This window comes from Scyliorhinus torazame, unplaced genomic scaffold (assembly GCF_047496885.1).
Source record: "Scyliorhinus torazame isolate Kashiwa2021f unplaced genomic scaffold, sScyTor2.1 scaffold_358, whole genome shotgun sequence".
Taxonomy (NCBI): domain Eukaryota; kingdom Metazoa; phylum Chordata; class Chondrichthyes; order Carcharhiniformes; family Scyliorhinidae; genus Scyliorhinus; species Scyliorhinus torazame.
In genome coordinates, this window is record NW_027308085.1 from 166,046 (window position 1) to 192,858 (window position 26,813).

The following is a 26,813-nucleotide window of genomic DNA, read 5'->3' on the forward strand; positions in this document are numbered from 1 at the left end:
CAGCCCCTGAAACGGCCCTGGCAAGCCACTGTGTTTTTTTCAAATTTAAATTAAAGTATATTTTCAGTTAAGGGGCAATTTAGTGTGGCCAACCCACCGACCTTGCACATCTTTGGGTTGTGGGGGTGACACCCACGCAGACACGGGGAGAAAGTGCAAAAGCCACACGGACAGTGACCCGGGGCTGGGATCGAATCCCGGCTCTCAGCGCTGTGAGGCAGCAGTGTCAATCACTGTGCCAACCTGCCGCCCAAGCCGTTCTGTTTAAGGGCAATAGGGGATGGGCAACAAATACTGGCTGAGCCAACGATACCCACATCTAATGAATGAAAGAAAGATAAAAAATGACATTGTGCCTTCGGCATGGACAGACTCATGGGCACTGCCCATTGTTGCGCAGTGGATGCTCCTTGCTCTGAGATGCACTGGTACCCAAACCAGCATACTTATCATCTTTATCCCATAGCGGAGCAGTCCGTTTGGAGGATGTTTTTATTATTTTGAAGGTGCTATGATGTAAATCAGAATTGGTGTTTTGTACAGCTGTAATCGGATTGTGAAGATCTTGCCTTTCACATCCTCAATTATCCCACGGTATTTCCCAGCCAATAGATTGCCTTTTGAATTATGTTCACCAATGTGCAGAATGAAGTCTCAAGTGGCAATAGCCAGTTAGGCAGCTTTTGTGATGGTGACAGAGAACAAAGAACAAAGAAATGTACAGCACAGGAACAGGCCCTCCAAGCCCGTGCCGACCATGCTGCCCGACTAAACTACAATCTTCTACACTTCCTGGGTCCGTATCCCTCTATTCCCATCCTATTCATGTATTTGTCACGATGCCCCTTAAATGCCACTATCGTCTCTGCTTCCACCACCTCCTCCGGTAGCGAGTTCCAGGCACCCACTACCCTCTGCGTAAAAAACTTGCCTCGTACATCTACTCTAAACCTTGCCCCTCTCACCTTAAACCTATGCCCCCTAGTAATTGACCCCTCTACCCTGGGGAAAAGCCTCTGACTATCCACTCTGTCTATCCCCCTCATAATTTTATATACCTCTATCAGGTCGCCCCTCAACCTTCTTCGTTCCAGTGAGAACAAACCGAGTTTATTCAACCTCTACTCATGGCTAATGCCCTCCATACCAGGCAACATCCTGGTAAATCTCTTCTGCCCCCTCACTAAAGCCTCCACATCCTTCTGGTAGTGTGGCAACCAGAATTGAATACTATACTCCAAGTGTGGCCTAACTAAGGTTCTATACAGCTGCAACATGACTTGCCAATTCTTATACTCAATGCCCCGGCCAATGAAGGCAAGCATGCCGTATGCCTTCTTGACTACCTTCTCCACCTGTGTTGCCCCTTTCAGTGACCTATGGACCTGTACACCTAGATCTATCTGAATGTTAAACCCTTGAGGGTTCTACCATTCACTGTATATTCCCTACCTGCATTCGACCTTCCAAAATGCATTACCTCACATTTGTCCGGATTAAACTCCATCTGCCATCTCTCCGCCCAAGTCTCCAAACGATCTAAATCCTGCTGTACCCTCTGACAGTCCCCATCGCTATCCGCAATTCCACCAATCTTTGTGTCGCCTGCAAACTTACTAATCAGACCAGTTACATTTTTCCTCCAAATCATTTATATATACTATGAACAGCAAAGGTCCCAGCACTGATCCCTGCGGAACACCACTGGTCACAGCCCTCCAATTAGAAAAGCATCCTTCCATTGCTACTCTCTGCCTTCTCTGACCTAGCCAGTTCTGTATCCACCTTGCCAGCTCACCCCTGATCCCGTGTGACTTCACCTTTTGTACCAGTCTACCATGAGGGACCTTGTCAAAGGTCTTACTGAAGTCCATATAGACAACATCCACTGCCCTACCTGCATCAATCATCTTTGTGACCTCCTCGAAAAACTCTATCAAGTTAGTGAGACACGACCTCCCCTTCACAAAACCGTGCTTCCTCTAGCTAATACGTCCATTTGCTTCCAAATGGGAGTAGATCCTGTCTCGAAGAGTTCTCTCCAGTAATTCCCCTACCACTGACGTAAGGCTCACCGGCCTGTAGTTCCCTGGATTATCCTTGCTACCCTTCTTAAACAAAGGAACAACATTGGCTATTCTCCAGTCCTCCGCGGAGGACATCACCTGAAGACAGTGAGGATCCAAAGATTACTGTCAAGGCCTTTGAACTATTTGAAAATATGGATGAGAAGCCGAAGTTAACCTTTGTGTTGAAAACCGACATGGCAATAATGAGCAACAGTTGTTATTCTGTCTGGAATTTGCAATAGGTTACAATCATTGCTGTCTTCAAGAACTTGCGTTTGTATCGAACTGTTCGTGATCTCAGGAATCCATGCTCTTTGCAGCCAATTAAGTACTTTTTGAAGGAGAGTCACTAAGGGGGCCCTCAGTTTAACACATCATCTGTGACTGAGCTGTGTTCCTTCAGAGCAGCCTGAACTTTGTGCTCACGTCTCTGTATTGAGGCCTGAATCCACAACCCTCTGACTCGGTGAGAAGAGTGCCACTTCATCGATATTGCAGGGGTGGGAGTCATGGGTGTGAGGTGCATGTGCTGTACCCACATGAGTTACGAAAGGTAGTTCTCGGCGCATTCCTTCCAAATGTGGCCTGTCTAGGCGTGGATTTATATACAGGGTAATGCTGACAAACTGGACAATTAATTTACCCTGTCAGCACGGTTTGGCTCATTATGCCTCTGCTGGCTGTATCTTTGGGAGAGATAGTTACTGAAGACATTGACCCTGGAAATGGATGACTTTTCTTTCCTTCAAATGATCTTGGTTTTATGGTTCAATTGCAATTTTTTGTTTTGAAATCGTTCACGGGGCAGAGGCAAGGTCAGCATTTGTAGCCTGTCCCTAATTGGGTGGTGGTGAGCTGCTCCAATCCATGTGGTGTAGGTACACCCACTAATATTAGGGAGGGAGTTCCGGGACCCAGCGACCGTGAAGGAACGGCGATATTGTTCCTCGTCAGAATAGTGTATGATTTGGAGGGGGGTTTGCAGATGGTGGTGTTCTCATGCTGTCCTTGTCGGTGGCAAGAGGTTGCAGGTTTTTGTTAATATATTTAAGAGTACTCAATTCATTTTTTCCAATTAAGGGGCAATTTAGTGTGGCCAATCCACCTACCCTGCACATCTTTGGGTTGTGGGGGTGAAACCCACGCAGACACCGGGAGAATGTGCAAACTCCACACGGACAGTGACCCAGAGCCGGGATCGAACCTGGGACTTCGGCGCCGTGAGGCAGCCGTGCTAACCACTGCGCCACCCTGTTGCCGGTTTTAAAGGTTCAGTAGAAGGAGCCTCGGTGGGTTTCTGCACTCCATCTTACTGACTGCTGTTAGTGTACTGGTGGTGGATGGGGGTTCCAAACAAATGGGGGTGCTTTGTCCAGGATGGTGGCGAGCTTCTCTAGTGTTGTTGGAGCTGCACTTATCCAAGCAAGTCGAGAGTATTCCGTTACACTCCTGACTTGTGCTTTGGGGAGTCTGAAGGCAAATTACGCGCTAACCCAGCCTCTGACCTCTTGTAGCCGCATTGTTTATATGGCTGCTCCAGTTCAGATTCTAGCAGGATATCGATGGTAGGGATTCAGAGTTTGTTAGATTCCCGCTGCTGGAGATGGTCATTGCTTGGTAATTAATGTGGGACAAGCGTTACTTGCTACTGAATCGTGTCCAGGGCTTATTGCATTCGTGCATGGACTGCTTCATTATCTGGGATGATACGAATGAGGTAAACACTGCAATTAGCAGTGTACATCCCCACTTCAAACCGGGTGTTGGAGGAAAGGTCAGTGAGGCAGCTGAAGCTGTTTGGGCCAAGATAATACCCTGAGGACTTTCTGTAGTCATGTCTTGGGGCTGCGTTGGCCTCCAATAACTACAACCATCTTCCCTTTTAACCATAAATTGATTTGTCATTAACTGCTGTTGAGGAGTGTCCGTTAATAGCTGGAAAACCTTAAGAAGCCGTAAGTATCTACCTTGTTAATTAAGAGATGAAAGCTGAAGGGAAGAAATAAGCTGGTGAATCCACTTTTATTTTTAAGAATAATAATACTTATTGTATTGCTGAAGTTTAAATTAGGTATTGCAAGTGGTGTACAGGAGAGGCATTAATTTAAAAATTAAAAAACAAATTAATTAATCATTCCGTATAGCAGGGAAGGTGTAGCAGCTGAAGTATGTAGGATCTCATGGACCCCAATGTGATCCACAGCAACCAACTAAGTACTCATTTTGACATGACCTCAGCTCTCAGGGGCGCGATTCTCCGACCCCCCCACCGAGCCGGAGAATCGCCGGGGGCCGGCGTGAATCCCGCCCCTGCCGTGTCCCGAATTCTCCGCCACCAGAAATTCGGCAGTAAGCATCTGCAGACAGAGGAACTTCTGCCCAGCGTTAGTGAGCTGGAGTCTGAGCTTCAGACAGCTTTACCGTACATCGGGGACAGGGAAAGTTACCTGGACACTTTATTCGAGGCGGCAGGCGCACCCCTTAGGATAGGGTTGTTTGATTTGGTCAGGGGCTGTGCCTGCGAACGAGGCAGGTAAGGGGAGCGAGAAGGTACATGTGGTGGAGCCTCAACCCTTGCAATTGTCCAACATATTTGTTGTTCCTGCAGCTTGTGTGAATGAGAACTGGGACTGCAAGGTGGATGAACAACCTGATTGTGGTACAGGAAGCCATTCCAGTTCCGGGCCGGTGTGGGTGCTTGGGGAGTAAATAGGACTGTGTGCTAGTAGGAAGAGTATAGTCGGGGGATAGGCGCAGTTCTCTGCATAGGAGAGCAAGAGTCCAGGAGACTGTGTTGCCTGTCCAGTGCCAGAGTTTGAGATGTCTGTTGTGCTCTGTTCTTAGAGGAACATGCAATGGGATGGGGAGGATTCAGTTGTCATGGTCCTTGTGGGTACCAACAACATAGATAGGACTAGGAAAGAGGTTTTGCTTGGGGATTATGAAAGCTGGGGGCTAAATTAGAATGCAGAATCTCCAACGGTAGTAATCTCTTGGATGAGCCATGAGCAAATTTACGTTTGATAAAGAAGGCTAGCGAGATGACTGCATGGCTCAAAGATTGCTGTGGGAGAACTGGATTTTGATTCATGTGGCACTGGAATCGATGGGCACTGTACCGTTGGGATGGTCTTCGCTGGGACCAGTGTTCTGGCGATTCGTGTAACTAGTACCATAGAGGGAGCTTCAAATTAAATAGTGGGGAGAAGGGATCGTGTGAGGGAAGAAGTACTAAATTTAAGGGAAACAACAATAAATAGGCGAGGGAGTGCTTTGGGTACCAGTCAGTACATGGCAGCTGAGGGCACAAATGTGAGAGTGCATCAGCAGGTAAGGGCAGAGATGGCAAAAATTGTAAAAAAGGCTCTATCTGAACGTGTGCAGCATTTGTAACAAAATGGATGACTCGTCAGCACAGAAAGAAAGAAAGACTTGCAAGCCGTTAGAGCAACAGGTTGCAAAGAGACCAAGGCTGGGAGCTGAATGTTGACGGGTATTTGACATTTCAAAAAGATGTAAAGGTGGGTGGGCTAGCTCTTGTTAATTTAGGATAGCCTCAGTGAGAGGTGACTTTAGCTCGAAAGAGCAAGAGGTAGGATGAGTTTTGGTGGCGGTTTAAAAAAAAAAGAGCAAAGATGAAATAATCATCAAGGAAAAGGTACTGGGAAAACTTTTGAACCGAAAGGCTGACCGGTCTCCAGGACCGGATGGCCGACATCATCGGGTTGTAAAGAAATGTGGCTGCAGAGATAGCAGATGCATAAGTTATAATCTTCTAAAATGCCTTAGCTTCTGGAGAGGAATTTTGGCGGATCGGAAAATAACACATATAATGCCTTTATTCAAAGAACCGAGGGAAAAAGAAGAAAAGTATCGGCTAGTTAGTCTCCCACCGGTCACTGGGAAATTGCTAGCATCCATGATTTAAGGCGATTATAGCGGGACATTTATAACATCATAACACAATCAGACAGGTTTTATGAATGGGAATTTGTGTTTAACTAATTTATTGGAGTTATTTGAGGAACAGGCAAGGTGGATAAAGGGGAATCTGTGGATGTGCTGTCCATAGATTTCCAGAAGGCATTTGATAAGGTGTCACACCAAAGGTTATTACACAAGATAAGAGCACGGGTGATAATATATTAACACGGATAAATGCTTGGTCAGCTAACAAGAAGCAGAGAGCAAGCTGTAAATAGTGGGGTGCCACAACGATCAGTGCAGGACCTCAATTATTTGCCATCTGCGTCAATGACTTTGAAGGGACAGATTATACGGCAGCTAAATTTGTAAATCACCGTAAAGATGGATAGGAGAGTAAGTTAAGGAATTTACAAAGGAATGTAGACCGGGTTAAGTGAGTGGGCAGGAGATTGGTGGCAGATGGAGCGTAGAGTGGGAAAATGTGAATTTTGGCAGGAAGGATAGAAAAGCAGCGTACTATTTAAATAGAGATTGCAGAACTTGGAAGTACAGAGGAATCTGGGTGTCCTGGTACAGAAATGGCATCAAGTTAGTATGCAGCTGCAGCAAGTGATTGGGAAAGCAAATGGATTGTTGGTGTTTGATGCAATAATGGATTATAGAAGGAGGATAGTTTTACTACAGACTATGTACAAGGTGAGATCACATCTGGAATATGGTGTACTGTTTTGGTTTCCTTATTTGGAAAAAGATATAATTGCTTCAGAAACAGTTCAGTGAAGGTTCCCGTGACTCCGGGATGAAGGGCGTGTCCTCTGAAGAAAGATTGAACAGGCTGGGTCTGTACCCATTAGAGTTCAGAAGAAGGAAGTGATCTTATTGAAACATGTTGCCTTGTGTTTTGCACCGTGGTGCTGAGCACCCCCATCATTGAGAATTGAGTTTGTGGTGCTACCTCCTCCTGCTAATTGTTTCATTGTCCATCAGCATTCCCAACTGGACTGCAGAGATTTGATCGGATTTGTTGATTATGGGATCGCTGGCTCTGCCTGTGGCATGCTCAACTGCTGTTTGGCATGTCTATAGTTTGTAGCTGCACCTGGTAGATACTTCCATTTGAAATGAAAATCGCTTATTGTCACAAGTAGGCTTCAAATGAAGTTACCGTGAAAAGCCCCTAGTCGCCACATTCCTGCGCCTGTTTGGGGAGGCGGGTACGGGTTCCATTTTTAAGTATATCCGATGCTGCTCCTGGCCCGCATGAATCCTCATTGAACCCGGATCGGTCCCGTGATAGAATTTGAGGGGTGTACTGGACCATAAGGTTACAGACTGCGATGGCATGCCATTCTGTGGGTGCTGAAGGCCCACAGCGCTCGGTGGACATCCAACTTCGAGCTAGATCTGTTCTGAATCTATCCCAGTGAGCATGGGAATAAGTGTCGCACAACACAAGCGAGGCTGTTCGTATTGTGAAGACAGGACTTCTTCTCCACGGGAACTGTGTAGCAGTCACTCCTACCAGGACTGTCATGGGCAGATCATGTACAAGTATCTCAAGTGAGAATGGGAACAAGTGTACTTTTCCCCCTCTTGCTCCCTCCCCATCTGCCGCAGATCCAGACTAGCAGCTATGTTCTTCGGTACTTGACCTACTCAGTCAGTCGTGGTACTACTGAGCCATTCATGGTGGTGGATTTTGAAGTCCCCCGCCCCGAGTATTTTCGGTGCCCTAGCCACCCTCAGTACTTTGTCCAATTGGTGTTCAACATGGAGAAGAACTGACTTAGCGGCTGGGGTGGATTGTGATCAGCCGAGTGTTTCTTTACCCACGTTTGACTTGATGCCACAGGACTTCATCGGGTCTCGAGTCAATGCTGAGGACTCTCCGAGCAAGTCCCTCCTGACTGTATAGCACAGTGCCATCTAAGGTGGGTCTGTCCTGCCAATGGACAGGATAAGCCCAGGCATGGTTATGGAGGAATCTGGGGGACTGACTGTGAGGTATGATTCGTGAGTGCTATGTGAGGATGTTATTGAACTAGTCTGTGGGACAACTCTCCTAGTTTTGATGCAAGTCCCCAGATCTTGGTGCGGAGGACATTGTAAAGTTAACAGGGTTGGTGTGCCTTTGTTTTATCTGATTTCCGAGTCAACGCTGGGTGGTCCGTCCAGATTTATTCCTTTTCGCATTTCCTGTAGCTGTTTGAAATGGCCCAGCAAAACACTCAGCTGTATCAGAGGTCAGTTAAGAGTCAAGCACATCACTATGGGTCTGGAGTCACATGTAGGCCAGACCAGGTATGCACAGCAGATTTCCTTCCCTACAGCGGCATTAGTGAACCAGATGGGTTTTTAGACAATCCAGTTGTTTCTTTGTCAGCATTACTGAAACTAGCTGAAATGAAAGTGCCCTCTTGCCCCAGCTGACGTGCTGGAACTTACCAATGCAACATTACCACCCCATTACGACACCCTCTGGGTATCTGGATTCAAGGGGATTCTACAGGGTTTATTTGTTGAACCTGGTTAGCTGTTGGCAGATGTGGTGTTGGGTCAGATGTCCGGTCTGGTCATGCTGTTGCGTCTGTATCCTGACTCTCAAATTCTCCATGTCCTGATGAATATGGCAGGTTATTGGGGAGACGCACTGTGGTTGGGTCTCGGGTGGCATGAACCACCCATCAGGATTTGTGCTTTATATTAGTCACACGAGCCTTGGGATTAAATAACCTTGTGGTTCCTGGGTGTATCTGCATTTTCTAGACATACAATTTGAATTTTTAATAAAATGCTGTAAATATTTCCAGCGCCAGTTAGAGGCAAGCATTGCGTTAGTGCAAACCGGGTTACCGTGGACTGTGCCGCCTGCAGCAAAGGCTCAAGGCCACACCCAAGCCCATCGTGCTAGTGCGATTTGCTGTATTTGATCTCCTTATCTGTAAGCCCCCTCCAACCCTCTAAGATCTTTGCGCTGCTCCAATTCTCTCGCCTCTTGCACATCCCTGTTGCATTATTCCACTGCTGACGGCCAGATTTTCAAGTGCCGTAGTCTCGAATTCTTAAAAAAATTTTTTTTTAGAGTACCCAATTGTTTTTTTTCTCAATTAAGGGGCAATTTGGCGTGGCCAATCCACCTACTCTGCACATCTTTTTGTGTTGTGGGGGTGAGACCCATGTAGTGTTGCTAACTTTTCGGTTGGTTCAATTGCTCTGTTTTATCACCTTTGCTCTCGAGTCGCCAGGTATCTTTATGATACCGCCACGAGGTTCAAGTCCGAGTAATGATCAATAACTCAATACACCGATTAGTAAGATTCAAATCAAAGCACATTTATTATACACAGTAAACACTACTCATGCACAAATTCTACGTCTAAGCTACTTCTACAACTAATAGGCCTATACTTAACTTTGGACTGGCCCACCAGGTCAGGGGAACAAATGGCCTTGCGTTCGGGTTCTGAGTCTGCGGGATTTGTAGTTGGTACGGATTGGTAGCTAGGAGCACCTATCTCGTAGCAAGTGTTGAATTTAGACTTGCGGTCTTTCGGTGGTCACTGCACCGGTCACGGTCAAGGTTGGTTCGCGTTGCTGGGTGACCCGGGCAGGAAGAAGAGAGCAAGTTGAACTTTGGGGCTTAACTTTATAGTCCCCAGGGGCTTCCCGGCTTTCGGGGAGAACCCTGTACCTGGTTCTAGGTGATTGGACTTTGTTCCAATCGCTTGGTTCGATTTCTCCAATACTGGAGCGGTTTCCTGATCAATGGGCGGTCTTGAGGCGTTTGTTAACCTCTTTTGCGTTGGCTCCTGCTGGCGCCGGGGAGTCTGGCTTTGCTTTGTTTGTCCCAAATGTTTCAATTGCACCCGGGGATTGCACATTAGTATGTAGATGGCTGCTACATTATTATGCTCATGGTCGCTGGTATCGATGCTGTCTGGGCTTTTGCAGAGTTTTAATACACAGCGAACCTGCACCTGCTGGTTTCTGCCTGTGTTGGCTGAATTTCCCTTCAGCCTTTGCCGTTCACCATTTTAAATCGGGAGTTGGCCAACTACAGTAGACAGGGAGAATGTGCAAACTCCACACACAGAATGACCCAGAGCCGGGATCGAACCCGGGTCCTCGGCGCCGGGAGGCAGCAGCGCTAACCACTCCGCCACCCTGGTCTCAAATTCTAGAATTCCATCCCTGAACCGCTCTGCGATTGCACCTGTCTTTTTCCTGCCTTTATGATGATTAGTTAAAACATCCCTCTGACCAAGATTTTGCTCGTGTGTAGTGTCAGATTTTGTTGGATCATGTTGCTGTGAAGCGTTTCCTTGTGTTCAAGAAGCTGTGTGCAAGTCGTTATAGATTCTCAGGCAGCCTCCCGTAAAGTGTGTTTTGCTGTGTTGCGGGCCGGCCATGGATCAGAGCTGGGGTTGGGTTCCTGACCTCATTTAGCGAAGGTCTCCGGCAGCGAGCAGGAGGCATGACTCATCCTCGTCGTCTCTGGCTCAAAATGTGGACCTCGGTTGCCAGGGTGAAAGGTCATCAGCTAATTCAGTATGCCATTCCGTTCTCTGTGGGATGTTCTAGCTTTCGAACTGTCACGAGGTCCCGCACTCTTGTCCATTGCATGTTGGTTCAGGAGCCTGGCAACCGGAAGTGCTGTGTGCAGTTTGTAATAGAAGATTGTACTTGTCGTGAGGGAAAAGGGACATTTGGAGTTTGGAAACTGTTGGAAACTGTGACATGTTGGCACCCTCCACGATCCTCCCGCATCAGTTTGCCCAGTTCCCTCTGATGTTTGTCCCCCTCACCGCCATGATTGACACAGGGCAGGAGTTCACTGCATCTTGTGAATCCCCGATTTTACTCTATTGGCAACCAATGCCTTCTGCTGCCTGAGCCATAACCGCTGGAATTTCCGCCTTCAATCTACCTCCCTGCCTCGCTCCCTCTCTCCTCCCCCTCCAGCCACTACTTAAAACCTGCCTCCTTGACTGATGTCTTGGTAATGTATCCTACTACCTCGTAATGTTTCAGTGTCCAAAATGTTTTCATTCCTGTTCTGCATCTTTGGTCGTAGAATGCGTACAGTGCAAAAGGAGGCCATTCGGCCCATCGCATCTGCGCTGACCCTCTGAAAGAGCACTCTACCCAGGCCCACTCCCCCGTATCCCCGCATAACCGTTGGACATGAAGGGGCAATTTAGCATGACCAATCCAACTAACCTGCACATGTCATCCTAACTGGTGTTGTGTGTAGGCTTACATTAACATTGCAATGAAGTTACTGTGAAAACCCCCTACTCCACATTCTGGCGCCTGTTCGGGTACACAGAGGGAGAATTCAGAATGTCCAATTCACTTAACAAGCACGTCTTTGGACTGTGGGAGGAAACCGGAGCACCCGGAGGAAACCCATGCAGACACTGGGAGAACGTGCAGACTCCGCACAGACAGTGACCCAGCGGGGAATCGAACCTGGGACACTGGAGCTGTGAAGCCACAGTGCTAACCACTGTGCCACCGTGCAGGCCCGCTTGCTCTTGTTTTTTCCAGGAATGTAGAAGTATCTCGGCATAGTAGAATTTTTTTACTATCCTTTTTGTGCTGTTGGCACTGGAAAAGCTTGCCTGTAGAGCCCGCCCCGACTGATTCGGTAGGCCACTTCACAGGACAATTTAAAAAGCCAACTATGTTGGTGTTGGGCTGGAGATGTGTATGGACCAGACCCAGGTTAGGAAGGGAAGTTTCCAGCCCTATAGGACATTGGTGAGCCAGTTGGGTTTTGATGACAATCTGACTCATTCAGTGCAGCATTCACTGACTGCCTTTTATTTCTGATTTAACTACCAAGTCTTTAACTGGAGCTAGTGCAGGAGCTTACATTTTGTGTCTGGCCTTGGAGGACCTTGACCCTGAGCACCAGAAATTCAAACACCATCTCCGCCTCCTGTCCTCTTTCTCCCTCCCTCATTGGTGCATCATTGGCAAGGGTCAGAAATCATTGCCCCTTGAGCAGGTGGTGGTGAGCCGCCGCCTTGAACCGCTGCAGTCCCTGAGGTATAGGTACACCCATAGTGCTGTTAGGGAGTGAGTTCCAGGATTTTGACCCAGCGACAGTGAAGGAACGGTGATGTAGTTTGAAGTTGGGAAGGTGGGGAGATTTCCTGGTGATGGTGTTCCCATGTGTCTGCCCTTGTGGTAAGAGCACACCGGTTTGGAGGCTGCTGGCATCGCCCTGGGTGATTTTCATATTGCAGTTGTGGCGCTACGTTGTGTCCTATTTGCATTGGCCCCCAGCCATGTACAATGGGTAGGGCCAGACTGTTTCTTGATGGGCTTTTGTCCTTGACCTCGGTTAATTACTGGTACAAGTTCAATAGAGCAAGTGTTCACCAGGAAAATAGATGTTGGAGGTGAGTCATCCTGTGCTGTCGTCCATCAAAGACACATCTTTGCCATCATTTTACCGTCTCTACTATATTTGCTCAACCTGCGAATGAGTTCTTCCAGACCTCAGTCCTGCCAGCTGAAGCCTCATTGCTGAAAGTAGCACCGCCCCCCCCCCCCCCCCCCCCCCCCTCTCTCTCTTTCTCCTCCTCTGCCCCTGAATCCCAGTTGTCCCGAATACTTCACCCTCTTGGTACGAGAGGGATCAGTTTCATGATTCTTATCTCTGCCCGTCTGACATGTATTGATGTAATTCATAGAACATACATGCAGTGCAGAAGGAGGCCATTCGGCACATCGAGTCTGCACTGACCCACTTAAGCCCTCACTTCCACACTATTCCCGTAACCCAATAACCCCTCCTACCCTTTTTGGTCACTAAGGGCAATTTATCATGGCCAATCCACTTAACCTGCACGTCTTTGGACTGCGGGAGGAAACCGGAGCACCCGGAGGAAACCCACGCAGACACTGGGAGAACGTGCAGACTCCACACAGACAGTGACCCAGCGGGGAATCGAACCTGGGACCCTGGCGATGTGAAGCCACAGTGCTATCCACTTGTGCTACCGTTCGGCCCTGGGTGTGATGTAACCGTGTCTTTGTGAAATCTGTGTCCACTTGAGCTGTTTTGTACCATTCAGTGTAATTATAGATTTCATCTTTACTTGGTGCTCAGTGTGGAAAGTGCATTCTGAGCAGTGTAAAATGAGGATGAAATGCTGCTGATTACACGTCTGCTCGTGAAAGTGGGAGCAATTTGTTGTAATTAACTTCTGAGGCTGTCACACAATATATGTAACTGCCACACTGACGCTTCTTTGTACTGTCCTTCCCAAAGTGTCTTGCTGTCTGATGCTGCGCTGTGGTAACCTGCCCGACCCTGGCTCTTTGTCAGCTGATTCCTGTGACATTGCATTAAGGACATAAAGGATGGAGAGATTGAAGAGTTTGGTGTGTTCTGTCAATAATACAAGTTTGTTTCATTTCCAGATTACGTCTACTTTGAGAATTCATCAAGCAACCCTTTCTTAATCCGAAGAATTGAGGAACTAAACAAGGTATGCAAATGTACAAATCCACCATTTTAAATGAAGGAGCACCAATAGAATCCCTACAGTGTAGAAGGAGGCCATTTGGTCCATCAAGTCAGCACCGGCCCTCCGAAAGAGCACCCTACCTCGGCCTACTCTCCCACCCTATCTCCGTAACCCCATCTAACCTGCACGTCTTTGGGCACTAAGGGGCAATTTAGCATGGCCAATCCACCTAACATCTGTGGACTGTGGGAGGAAACTGGAGCACCTGGAAGAAACCCACGCACACACAGGGAGAACGTGCAGACTCCGCACTGACAGTGACCCAAGGCTGGAATTGAACCGGGTCCCTGGCGCTGTGAGGCAGCAGTGCTGACCACTGTGCCACCCAATGATTGAACTGCCAGTGTGACTGAGCCTGCCGGTGGGGTATGCTTCATGCTTTGAGCCTGCCAAATTGGTCCTAGATTTTGCTGTCTTTGCCACATACCCACCTAGTGCCTCATCACAGGTGGAACTTCCCATTGGCCTGAGAAATGCAATGAATATTTTAGTGGAATTATGATATCTCTTAAATCAAGGTGCATGTGTGGGAGAGCTTTTGTTGCACGGGTACTGTGGTGTGTATTTAACTTTGGGGTTTGCTGGCACTGGGATTCAAGCTCTCTTGCTGGTGTGACAGGTGACTGTGGCTTGGAGACCCACACGTTCCGCAGAATGTGACAGATTTAGATTCCCAGTTAACTGACCTGGGGCCGACAACAGGTTACGTGCTACGCTATCGTCAGGTTTCCGGCCCCTTTTCCTGATTCCTACCTAGTGCGTGCGCACATTAGCTCGGAACAAGCTTCGGCGTGGCGTGGCTTGTGGATACAAACTCGCAAATGACCATTTGGATGAGGTATCAAAGAGGATGCTCATTGGCAACATCCTGGCAGGAGAGTGGTTTTTGTAACCCCAAACTGGTGGCTGGGCCTGTCTCCATTTTTACTCTGGGAGAATCTGAACTTTCTGTTTGACAGTCAGTATCTTGAGTTCTTTGGAAAACATTCCCGTGGAAGCAAGTTCCTGAGTTGAAACCACCCTTGCCATTCCAGCTTATTCTTGTTCTTGTTTTCTGGTCAGTCCTGGGGAGTCTGATTGGTGCCTGTAGTATCTGGGAACCTAGAGCGGACTCTTATGGTTGCACTCTGATGATTTGACTGCGTTAAAGCAGCTGTAAGTTTTCATGATAGGTTTTCACTGCTGATTGAAGTGCTCGATAATCCCCTGGTTAACGGCTGCAACAGATGGAATCCCGGAGCTGTGCGTCTCTGCCACGTCCGCCACACAGTCGAGCAGCAGCCAGCATCATTGCCGAATGACCCCCTTTGTTTTTCGTGGGGGTGACGCTGCTGCAAAGGAAATTGCACGGATTGTTGTGTGGAACGTTGGTGCACATTTTGCACCCTCCCTCCTCCCTCTCTCTCTCTCTCTTCCCCCCCCCTCCCACCCCCAAAGACGAAAAAACTCTTGTACTTTGAAGGTTTCTTTATAGATTGGGAGAGAAACGAGAGTCCGAATAGCTGCTAGCACGTGGCCCATTCTGCGTTGTACATTACTCCCCCTTTGGTGTTTGTAGATAATTCGCATTTCTAACCGTGACTCCAGTTGGAGTTGTTGGTTGTTTGGATACACTCGACTGCTGTGTAAAATGGGACTGTTATACTGGCTGCATTGTCAATCCTCCTATGGCATCTGTATAAAGGAGCTGACTTGTGTAGCTGCAGGATTCAGGATGTGAGTTGTCGTGGGTCTCCTGCTGAAGGCAGTCCGGCTGGTGTTCCTGTTGAATCGGAAGAGAAGTGGCGCCCTCCTGTTACAGGCCGCAGCACTCTTATCGAAAGCAGCATCGAAGCACCTTTAGGGTCCTTCACAGTGTTTGCATCTGGGTTCAGTTAAACAGCTTAAAATGAGTTTGAGAGCCTGATAATTGAAGGAAATGCCTGGCCTCCGCTTGGCAACTGTCCACAGTGGCAAGCTTGAAATCAGGAGCTCATTGTGTGGAATTGCAAACACAGACCCAGGGCCCACCAGCACATTGCAGCATTAACCCCGCTTCCCTTGGGAGTTAGTAATCCATCCCTTGTTCTTGTGTAGCTTGTCTCCGTTCTGACCATAACATGTGGCTAATGTCGGATTCACCAGCAGACCCATGGCAGAATCTCTGTGAATGTCAGGGAGCTGGCATTGTGCCTTACAAAAAACAGGAAAATTATTGTACATAGTATTGGCTCTATTGGTATTTGGCTTTGATACAAAATCTGCTTTTACAGGCTTTAGATGAGATCCTGTAGACGGAACTTGTACCCCCAGGTTTGGAAGATGTGCTTTCTATATTTCACGGTCACAGATCTGCGAGACGACCCATTAACTCAATCACTGTTGTTCGAGAATCCATAAAAACTTGCAGCACACAAAGAGGCCATTTGGCCTTGTGCACCTGTGCTGAACTTTGAGAAGCAGCTGTGTAAATTGGTCATGTTCTAACTTTGAGAACTGGTACCAAATGCTGCCTTTAGAATTCTAAAGTGACGGGGGGGGCGGGGGGGATGCTGGAAACTTATTATTCACTCATGATGAAGGAGCTATGCTCTGAAAGCTAGTGATTCCACATAAACCTGTTGGACTTTAACCTGGTGTTGTAAGACTTCGTAATGCCCACCCCAGTCCAACGCCGGCATCGCCACATCAGTTGTAAATAAGGTCAGTTACTTTCAGAAAAGAACATATATGAGTAGTTTGTAGCAGGCTCCCTAACAATACACGGGCTGCAGCAGTTCAGGAATGTGGCTCCCCACCACTTTCCTCTCGAGGGCAATTAGGGATAGGCAATAAATGTTGGGCCTAGCCAGCGACGCCCGCAACCCTTGAATGAATATCTTTTTAAAAAAAAAAAGAGGTGCCTTTGGTTCCCAAAGCTCTCCAAGGGGGTTCTCTCATTGTCTGTTGTAGATCAATTGATTGACTGTGATTTAGTTAACAACACCAATATCATTGCAACACCTGACTACCAGGAATGGTAGGTGAACAAGATGTGCTTTGATCTTTCTTCATCGAGCAGTTCTTGCATAGTTAAAAAGTAGCCAACATGAGCGAGAGGAAGAGCAATGGCTTAAAAGAAAAACAGGAGGTGGTTAAATGGGTGGTAATTTTTAACAAGACCCCACATTGTACCTGCTCCCACCACCTCCCCAGCACATTCCACATATTTACCACTCTGTATAAAAAAAAACTTGCCTCGCACATCTGTTCTAAACTTTTCCCCACGCAGTTTATACCTATGTCCCGTAGTACTTGATTCTCCTACCCTAGGAAAGAGCATCTGACTATCCACTCTGTCCATGCCACTCATAATCTTGTAGACCTCTATCAGGTCGCCTCTTAACCTCTGTCGTTCCAGTGAGAACAGACCAAGTTTATCTAACACCTCCTCATAGCTAATGCCCACCATACCAGGCAACATCCCAGTAAACCGCTTCTGTACCCTCTCCAAAGCATCATTATAGATGTAGCGAATGTATGAACAGCTAAGGTAGGAGGTGTGATGCATCAGAGGCAGATCTGACATACCTGGCGAAATAAAACCGGATCTGAGATAAGAAAGGACCAGATGTTGGTGGTGTAACTGGGTGAAGGTAAAGAAAGATCCCTTATCATGGCTGTCAGTGGGAGTATGGTGAGAGCAGAAATTTGTGAAGTGATAATGAGCTGACGTGACCAAGAGAATTTGAAATAGCTGGCTCTGGAAGTCCACACTAGCCAGTATTTGTTAGTAAGGGTGTGGATGATGGGTGAGGAGAGTTGGTTTGGGATAGGATGCAGGGAGCAGAGTTTCAGATGGGCTGAAATTTACAGGTCAGCCAGGAGAACATTGGAATAGTCAAGTCGGGAGATGACCGTGTCACAGATTTGACTTTCAAGGGGAAGGTGGGCGAGTGGGTTACATTGGATTACGTAGGGCACAGAGCACTGAAGGAGGCCATTCAGCCCAACCACTCCATGCCAGTGATTATGTTCCTGTCTTTTGTCATCTAAATCTACCGTTGTAATTCTCGAACACCTTCTCCCTCATCTGCATGCCTAGTTACCTCTTCAATACATTCCCCCACAGTGCTGTTAGGGAGGGAGTTTCACCCAGTGACAGGGAAGGAACAGCCTATATATTTCCAAGTGAGGATGGTGAGTGACTTGCAGGAGAACTATCAGGTGGCGGGGTTCCCAGGTATCTGCTGCTCTTGTTCTTCGAGATGGTAGTGTCTGTCAGTTTGTAAGGTGTTGCCTAAGGAGCCTTGGTGAGTTGCTGCAGTCCATTTTGTAGATGGTACACACGGCTGCCACTGTGCGTCGGTGGTGGAGGGAGTGAATGTTGAAGCTGGTGGATGGGGTGCTGATCAAGCGGGGCTGCTTTGTCCTGGATGATGTTAAGCTTCTTGAGTGTTGTTGGAGCTGCACTCATCCGGGCAAGTGGAGAGTATTCCATCACACTCCTGACTTGTGCCTTGTAGATGGTGGACAGGCTTTGGGGTCAGGAGGATTCGCTGCAGGATTCCTCGCCTCTGACCTGCTCTTGGTAGCCACAGTATTTATATGGCTGTGTCCAGTTCAGTTTCTGGTCAATGGTAACCCCCCTGGATGTTGCTGGTGGGGGATTCAGCGATGGTAATGCCACTGAATGTCAAGGGAGGATGGTTTGATTCTCTCTTATTGGGGATGGTCATTGCCTGGCATTTGTGCGGTGTGAATGTTCCAACAATCAACTATACAGTTTCTACAGATTTTTCTCCTTTTTCTAGGGAACCCCTTCTAGACCTTTTGTGCAAAGTCCCTAACCTGTAGATACCTGAACTCACTACCCCTCGGCAGCTCTACCCTCTCCCTGAGCTCCTCCAGACTGGCGAACCCTTCCTCCAAATACAAATCCCTCACCTTGACCAGCCCTACTTCCCTTCACCTCCGGTATACACTATCCATCACCCCCCCCCCCTTCCCCCCCCGCGCGGCTCAAACCCATGATTCTCGCACAGCAGCGTTAGCACTTACATCCCTTCCACCCTAAAATGCCTCCTCAGCTGATTCCATATCTTCACCGTGGACTGCACCACTGGGCTCCCTGAATACCTTCTCGGAGCCATTGGCCGTCACCATAGCCCTCAAACTAGACCCCTCACAAGATTCCTCCTCCATCCTAACCCAGTCTACCCCTTCTCCTTCCCACCACCGCCGCACCTTGTCCACATTCACCGCTCAATAATAATGAAGCAAGTTTGGCAACGCCAACCCCCTGCTGCCTCTGCCTCTGTAGCAGGGTCCTCCCCACCCTCGGCACCTTCCCCGCCCATACAAAGTCAGAGATGATTGTGTCCACTTTCCGAAAAAAGGCCTTTGGTATAAAGATCGGGAGAGCCTAAAAGATAAACAAGAACCTCGGCAGAATATTCATTTTCACCACTTGGACCCTCCCCGCAGTGTAAGTACAGTGTATCCCACTTCTTAAGATCCTCCCTGGCCTCCTCCACCAGCTTTGTTAAGTTCCACTTATTGAGCCCCGTCCATTCCCTCGCTACCTGAATCCCCAAGTACCTAAACCTATCCCTCACTGCCGTAAATGGCATCCCCCCTAAATTAGCCTGCTGTGCCAGCTCATTCACCGGGAATACCTCGCTTTTCCCTACATTCAGCTTGTATGCCGAGAACCCTCCAAACCTCACCATCAGGCCCATAACCCTTCCCATACTCCAACGGATCCGAAACATACAGCAAGAGGTCATCGGCACAGAGCGCCACCCAATGCTTCCTCTGTCCCCTCATTATCCCTATGCCACTCTGCCGACCCCCTGAGAGCCATCGCCAATGGCTCTGTCGCCAGCGCAAACCGCAGCGGCGACAGCGGGCACCCCTGCCTGTACCCCTGTGTGAGTCAAAGCTTTGTGAGCTCGTTTCGGAGGTCTTTTATAGAATTTACAGTGCAGAAGGAGGCCATTCGGCCCATTGAAGCTGCACCGGTCTTGGAAAGAGCACCCCACCCAAGCCCACACCCCCACCCTATCCCCATAACCCAGTAACCCCACCCAACACTAAGGGAAATTAAGGGGAATTTAGCACGGCCAATCCACCTAAACCTGCACATCTTTGGACTGTGGGAGGAAACCGGAGCACCCGGAAGAAACCCACGCAGATACGGGGGGAATGCACATTGCTGTGGATCTGAACTCCCATGTAGGCCAAACTGGGTAAGGGCGGCAGATTTCCTTCCCTACAGTGAACCAGATGGATTTTTACGACAATCGACAATGGTTTCAGGGTCATCATTAGACTTTTAATTCCAGATATGTTTGGGGATTCAATTTCCACCATTTGGCAGGATTCGAACCCGGGACCCCAGAGTATTACCCTGGGTCTCTGGATCACCAGTCCAGTGACAATGCCACTATGCTACCGCCTCCCTGTATTGACTATTCAGCTCAATCTGATGTCATCTGCAAACTTAGAAATTGTTTCTGTTTCCAATGTCCAAGTGTAAACTGCGACTGGCAGTGATCCCAGCCCATACCCTTGTGAAGTGCAACTTCCCACCATCTGCCATTCTGAATAATGATACTTTACTCTCACTCTCTGCTGTCTGTCCTGAAGCCAGCTAACAAGGCGACACGGTGGCACAATGTTGCCTCACATGGCCAGGGACCCGGGTTCAATTCCAGCCTTGGGTCAGTGTCAGTGCGGAGTCTGCACGTTCTCCTCGTGTCTGCGTGGGTTTCCTCCGAGTGCTCCGGTTTCCTCCCACAGTCCAAAGTTGTGCATGGATTGGCCATGATAAATTGCCTCTTCGTGTTGAAAAGATGTGCAGGTTAAATTAAGGGGTTAATGGGATAGGGCAGGGGAAGGAGCTTGGGTGAAGTGCTCTTTCAGGGGATAAAAAGAACGATCCATTCTCGCACGTGTACCCTGACTGCACATTGTCTCACCATATTCATCTGTCTATTCTGGAGCATCCTATCGAAGGCCTTTTGAAAATCTAGATAAATTACGAATGCATTACTGCTGTTTACTTTCCCGATTTGTCACAAAGAATTCAATAAGGTTGGTCAAGTAAGAATTTGAAGTCCATGCTGACTATTTATATTGCTAAATGTTCTCTCCTTTAGTAAGGATTCCATTATTTTTCCCACCCCCGAGGTTTGGCTGGCTGGTCTATAATTTGCTGGATGTGTTCCCCTTCTTAAATATAGAAATTACATGACCTCCCTGCCAGTCCTTGAGCCTTTTACTCATCAGTTATTAAATGAGTGGTAGTGCTGCCTCTGCCATCTCTTCTCTAGATTCTTTTGAAATACGCGGGTGCAATCCATGTGGACGATGGGCTTTATTCTTGAGTTTTCTTAGTTCATTCAACGTATTGCACTATCTAATATTAAATGCACTTATTGCTCATCTCATCTTTCGTTGTCATGTCTGTCTCCCTGGTAAATGTTAAAGTGAAATAATTATTTAGTATTTCCTTTTTAAAAATAAATTTAGAGTACCCAATTCATTTTTTCCAATTAAGGGGCAATTTAGCGTGGCCAATCCACCTAACCTGCACATCTTTGGATTGTGGGGGCGAAACCCACTCAACACAGGGAGAATGTGCAAACTCCACACAGACAGTGACCCAGAGCCGGGATCGAACCTGGGACCTCGGCGCCATGAGGCAGCAGTGCTAACCCACTGCACCACCGTGCTGCCCCATTATTTAGTATTTCTGATATCTTTCTATCGTTACCTGTGGTATTAGCCCATCTCTCCCTTAATGGTCCGAGTCCCATCACAACTTTAAATAAAAATGATGTACCCATAAAATATTTTTTCCTTTCCTTGATATGTTTTTATTGGGGCTAAAGGGATATGGGGGAGGGGGGGAGGCTGGATCAGGGTATTGAACTTGATGATCAGCTGTGATCATAATGAATGGCGGCGCAGGCTTGAAGGGCTGAATGGCCTCCTGCTTCTATTTTCTATGTGTTTCTATAATTTACTTCCAAGGTCACTGCTGCATCACGGTGCCGAGGTCCCAGGTTCGATCCCGGCTTTGAGTCACTGTCCGTGTGGAGTTTGCACATTCTCCCCGTGTCTGCGTGGGTTTCACCCCCACAGATGTGCAGGGTAGGTAGATTGGCCACGCTAAATTGCCCCTTAATTGGAAAAAATAAATTGGGCACGCTAAATTTATTTTAAAAAAGAGAAAAAGAATTTACTTCCAAAGTTCCTCTGTAACTTCAATCCTGCCCTCCTTTTATTGTTGTGTATTCATCGTCTTTTTAGTGTTTCCTCAGTCAGCTTTGTAGCTGAAGAAGGGCACTTAAAGTGAACGATTGCTTGAGGTCGCCAGAGATTACGTCATTGGCCGTTTGCGCGGGCGGACGGGCAGTCTAACACCGAAGCCTGTAGTCTTAACATCTAAACAAAGCTCTGTGCTGTGATTGAGCCCCCACGGCAAGCAGACTCGATCCTGAATCCGCCACATGAAAACTGGCGACGAGGTAGTCGAACAGCATTTGTACGTCCCCTAAAAAAAGGCCGAACAGCGTTTGTCGGCACCCGAAGAAATGATAAATAAGTTGTCGTGACATGAAAGCTGGCGACGGGGGAGCCAAACAAGGGTTGTAGCCACCGGAGGAACTGAAAAATCCGAAGGAAACAATCTTGTACAGGTGCCCGCTCTGCCTGAAATGAACTTGGTAGCAATGAGCAGCAAGTACCCTGCAGCAACCGATTTAGAGCTGGGCGTGTTACAAATCGCAAAAGGGAAACTGGCTGAGCTCGGGTTGTTTTGAACAGAAAGGAAGCAGGTTTTGGGATAAAGGAAGCAAGGTAGTGTTAAAAATTTGTGGCACATTGTAAACACGCATGTCCTTCACTTGTGAATAATGGTGGGAGTATTTGGCACATAGCGGGCAGCATAATCAAAGACCCCTCCCACCCGGCTTACTCACTCGCCCAACTTCTTCCATCGGGCAGGAGATACAAAAGTCTGAGAACACGCACAAACAGACTCAAAAACAGCTTCTTCCCCACTGTCACCGGACTCCTAAATGACCCTCTTATGGACTGATTTCATTAACACTACACCCCTGTATGCTTCACCCGATGCCGGTGTCTAGGTATTTACATTGTGTACATTGTGTTGCTCTATTATGTATTTTCTTTTTCTTTCATTTTATTTTCATGTACTAAATGATCTGTTGAGCTGCTCACAGAAAAATACTTTTCACTGTACCTCGGTACACGTGACTATAAACAAATCCAATCCAATGGAACCATTTGATGAGCATACAGAGCGATGGAGCTCTGATACAGAATGATTTGACTATTTTGTTCAAGCGAACAAGATAGAAGCAGATATAATAGTCCCAACATTCCTGAGCATACAAGGGTTGGGGGGTGGGGGGGATGGCGAAGGTGGAGAGAGCCTTTAGCCTCCTCCGGAGTCTGGTACAGCTGGAAAGGCCAGGCACAAAATCATACAAAGAAATAGTGGAAATTTTATAGGCCACTGTTCACCAAAGCTTTTAGTCATCGCCAAAAGGTTTAGGTTTCAGAAACTCAACCTAGAAGATGGTGAATTGATAACATAGTTTGTAGCTACCCCTGAATAGACTGGCTGAACACTGCGAATTCGGGGATGTGTTAATGATACCATCAGAGATAGATTAGTCTCGGGTTTAAGGAGCAAAAGCTATTCAAAAGCGGTTGTTAACTGAAAGCAACCTGACCGTAAAACTTCTGAAGTTGCTGTCCCCGTGGAATTAGCAGCCAAAGAAGCTCGATGGTTGAGTTCCAGCTCAAGAATTCGCAAAATGTCGGCTGAAACTCCGATGCAAACACAGACTCACACTTGCCATAGATGTGCCGGAACCGGGCACTTAGCAGCAGATTGTTGGTGCAGAGACATCATGTGCAAAGATTGTGGCAGAAAGGGCCACATTGCATGCCCTTGTTGGAAAAATAAACATGCAAAAGTTGCCAGAGGCAAGAACCAAAAAAACAAATGGCAAGCTGAATCAAGGAAAAAGTGTCCAGCTGTACACCAAGGACGTGGGAAGGAACTCTATTCACAGTCCGAAGACGAACGGTCATTAAATGACAGATATTGCTGGTGCAACAGACCGATATTGGGTAGCTCCATTAGTGGATAGTCTGCTGGTGAAGATGACGGTGGACACTGGGGGCAACCATCTTGCTGGTGGCAGAATCTGTTTGTCAGGAAAAGCTCTGACACATTACTCTGCAACCCTCGAAGGTTGTGCCAAAAACACACGCTGAAGTGATTCCGTTGAGGGGCTGGGAAGCATGAAGGATATCCCAGTAAAGCTGAAGATTAAGGAATAAAGTCGGGCGAGATGCTTAAAGGCTAGCTTAGTGCCATATGCAATCAGACCCAAGGCAGAGGCAGAATTCGAATTGCTGGTCAGAACGGCAATCACTGAACCCGTTAGCGTGAGTGATTGGGCTACTGATGCACGATCAATTACACAAAGACGAGAGTAGGATGTAATCGAAGCTTTATTACACTGAAATGTGTGGCCTCCTTCAGCAGCTGAAGAAATGGCTGCTGTACTGGGAGCACGCATATTTATACTCCGCCTACTGGGCGGAGCCAGCAGGCAGGGATCTACGCCCGTACCTGTAGTACAGGGGCCTTACCGTAAACCACTATATCAACATCCTATATATACAATACATACCTCAGTGGTGACTACCACATTCACCCCCTGTTAAAAAAATGAGTCCGGCGGGGGTGGTGGAGAACTATATACAGAAAGTTGTGTTTTAAAAGTACAGATAATATTACAAATTCAGGCGGTCCGGTACCTTGATCTGTCGTTGAGAGCGCTGCAGTGCTGGTGGCGACTCAGGTGTCGGCTTGGTCTCCGGTGACTCCGGGAGCATGTTGAAATCCTCTCCATCCCCGGGTGTGAGCAAGGGGAGGACGGATTGTCCCGGAGTGGGGGCTGCGGTGGGGTGCGCCGGGGGAGGGGAGAGTGGCGCTGGGGTGGGGGGGGGGGGGGGGGAACCAGCTGGTGCCAGGTCCCTGAGGAAGACCGTGTCTTGGCGGTCGTCGGGGTACACTAGGTAGGCGTGTACTGCTGGTTGGCGCGAAGTAGCTGTACCCTCTCAACCAACGGGTCTGCCTTGTGGAGTCGAACGTGTCTACGGAGGAGAACGGGTCCTGGGGCTGCCAGCCATGTCGTGAGCGAAACCCCGGAGGTGGACTTCCTGGGGAAGGCAAAGAGACGTTCATGGGGGGTTTCATTAGTCGCGGTGCACAGGAGCGACCGAATGGAGTGAAGTGCATCGGGGAGGACCTCCTGCCATTTCTGGACCGTAGGGCCAGCTGGACGGCCCTCCAGACCGTCCCATTCTCCCTCTCCACCTGCTCGTTTCCCCTGGAGATGTAGCTGGTTGTCCTGCTCGGGAAAATGCCCCTGTTGAGCAGGTACTGGCGCGGCTCATCGCTCATGAATCAGGATCCCCGGTCGCTGTGGACGTGGGCGGGGAAGCCGAACAGAGGGAAGATGGGGTTGAGGGCTTTGATGACGGTGGCAGACGGCATGTCGGGGCATGGGACGGCAAAGGCGAATCGGGAATATTCATCGACCACACTGAGAAAGTACGTGTTGCGGTCGGTGGAGGGGAGGGGCTGAAGGCGTTCAAAGTGGCAGGAGGCCTTCACCAGGTACCCCGTACCTGTAGTACAGGGGCCTTACCGTAAAGCACTATATCAACATCCCTACCTCAGTGGTGACTACCACAGCTACACTGTACCGTGATGACGAAAGACAAATCTGTACGCATTTGTGGTGATTTTGAAGTCACTATTAATCCTGCAGTGTTGGCAGAGCAGTGCCCTTTGCCCTGGGTAATGCCCTATTTGCTGGGTTGGCTGCAGGCCAGCACCTCAGTAAAGTTGACCTCAGTCAAGCATATCTTCAAATCAGGATTCGCAACAGTTACTGACAATTGTGACACACACAGGGTTATTTCGAGATAAAAGAGTATCGTTTGGTGCAACGCCAACGTAGCTCGAACATGGACCAAATCTTAAGCGGATTAGACGGAGTCCGGTGTTACTTGGATGACACCTTAGTTACTGAGAAGAATGCGGAAGAACATCTCTGCAACCTAAATACCATACTCCAGAGATTATGAATTCAGAGTCCGAAAAGACAAATGTGAATTTTTCCAATCTTCAATTGAATATCTGGGTCATGTCATCGATGCCAAAGGACTGCACAAGCCGCCGAAAATCATAGCCACTACTGAGGCACCCGCACCTCAAAATTGTCAACCAACTTCGATCTATCTTGGACTACTAACCTATTGACTATATTCTAAAGCCGTTGAAATCTTCTAAAACCGTTGCACAGTCTACTGTCAAAATAAAAAAAAATCAGGTTTAAGTCCAACAGGTTTGTTTCGAATCACTAGCTTTCGGAGGTGAATCAGGTGAAGCTGAGGAAGGAGCAGCGCTCCGAAAGCTAGTTATTCCAAACAAGCCTGTTGGACTTTAGCCTGGTGTTGTGAGACTTCTTGCTGTGCCCACCCCAGTCCAACGCCGGCCTCTCCACATCAAAATAAAAAATGGGTGGGGATGAATGTGAAAGGGCATTTGTGCAAGTCAAACAGGCGCCACTCAAGTCGGAAGATCTGACGCATTTTGATCCAAATTTACCCCTGTAACTGCATGTGGCACACCACCTTATGGGGTTGGGGCAGTGGTTTCCTCACTTAATGCTCACAGGTGAAGAGAAGGCGATGGCCTTTTCATCGAGGATCTTTTATGAAGCCTAAAGCAATTATGTGCAGATAAAGGAGCCCCAGGAATAATTTTTGGAATTAAACCTTTCAGTTCTATGGGAGGAAATTCACCTTGGACCGTCGTCCACTAACAGCGATTTTGGACCTCCTACCAGGATTCCATTAATGGCTGAATGTAGAGGTGGTCATTGTGTCAGAACACACACATACACGATCTGGTACCGTCAGACAAACCTTTCCGGGACGCAGGTGGACTCTCCTAACTGCCCGTACCAAATAGTTCGATAAGCAGTTAGTGTGGAGACATTTTCGACGTCGAGCAACTTCGATAACCCCTGGAACCGCAGTACAGGTGAAGAGGTATACCAGAGGGGGATCCAGCACTGTCCAAGGTTATGGATATAGTGCTTAGAGGCAAGACTTCAGGAGCAAACCCTAGGTTAAAGCCATATTCCACTCAAAGACTTTGAGTTATCTGTACAGGAAGGTTGCCTCCTCT

At 48.0% G+C, this 26,813-nt stretch overlaps 1 long non-coding RNA gene across 1 annotated transcript in view; it reads left to right on the forward strand.

The window, feature by feature from the left end:
- The window catches only part of LOC140406192 (uncharacterized), a 186,725-nt gene that overhangs the window by 154,372 nt on the left and 5,540 nt on the right, over positions 1-26,813 (forward strand). Inside the window, exon 2 of the long non-coding RNA XR_011939074.1 lies at positions 13,434-13,501. This is a non-coding gene — a long non-coding RNA (uncharacterized lncRNA). The remainder of the gene's footprint in view (positions 1-13,433; positions 13,502-26,813) is intronic.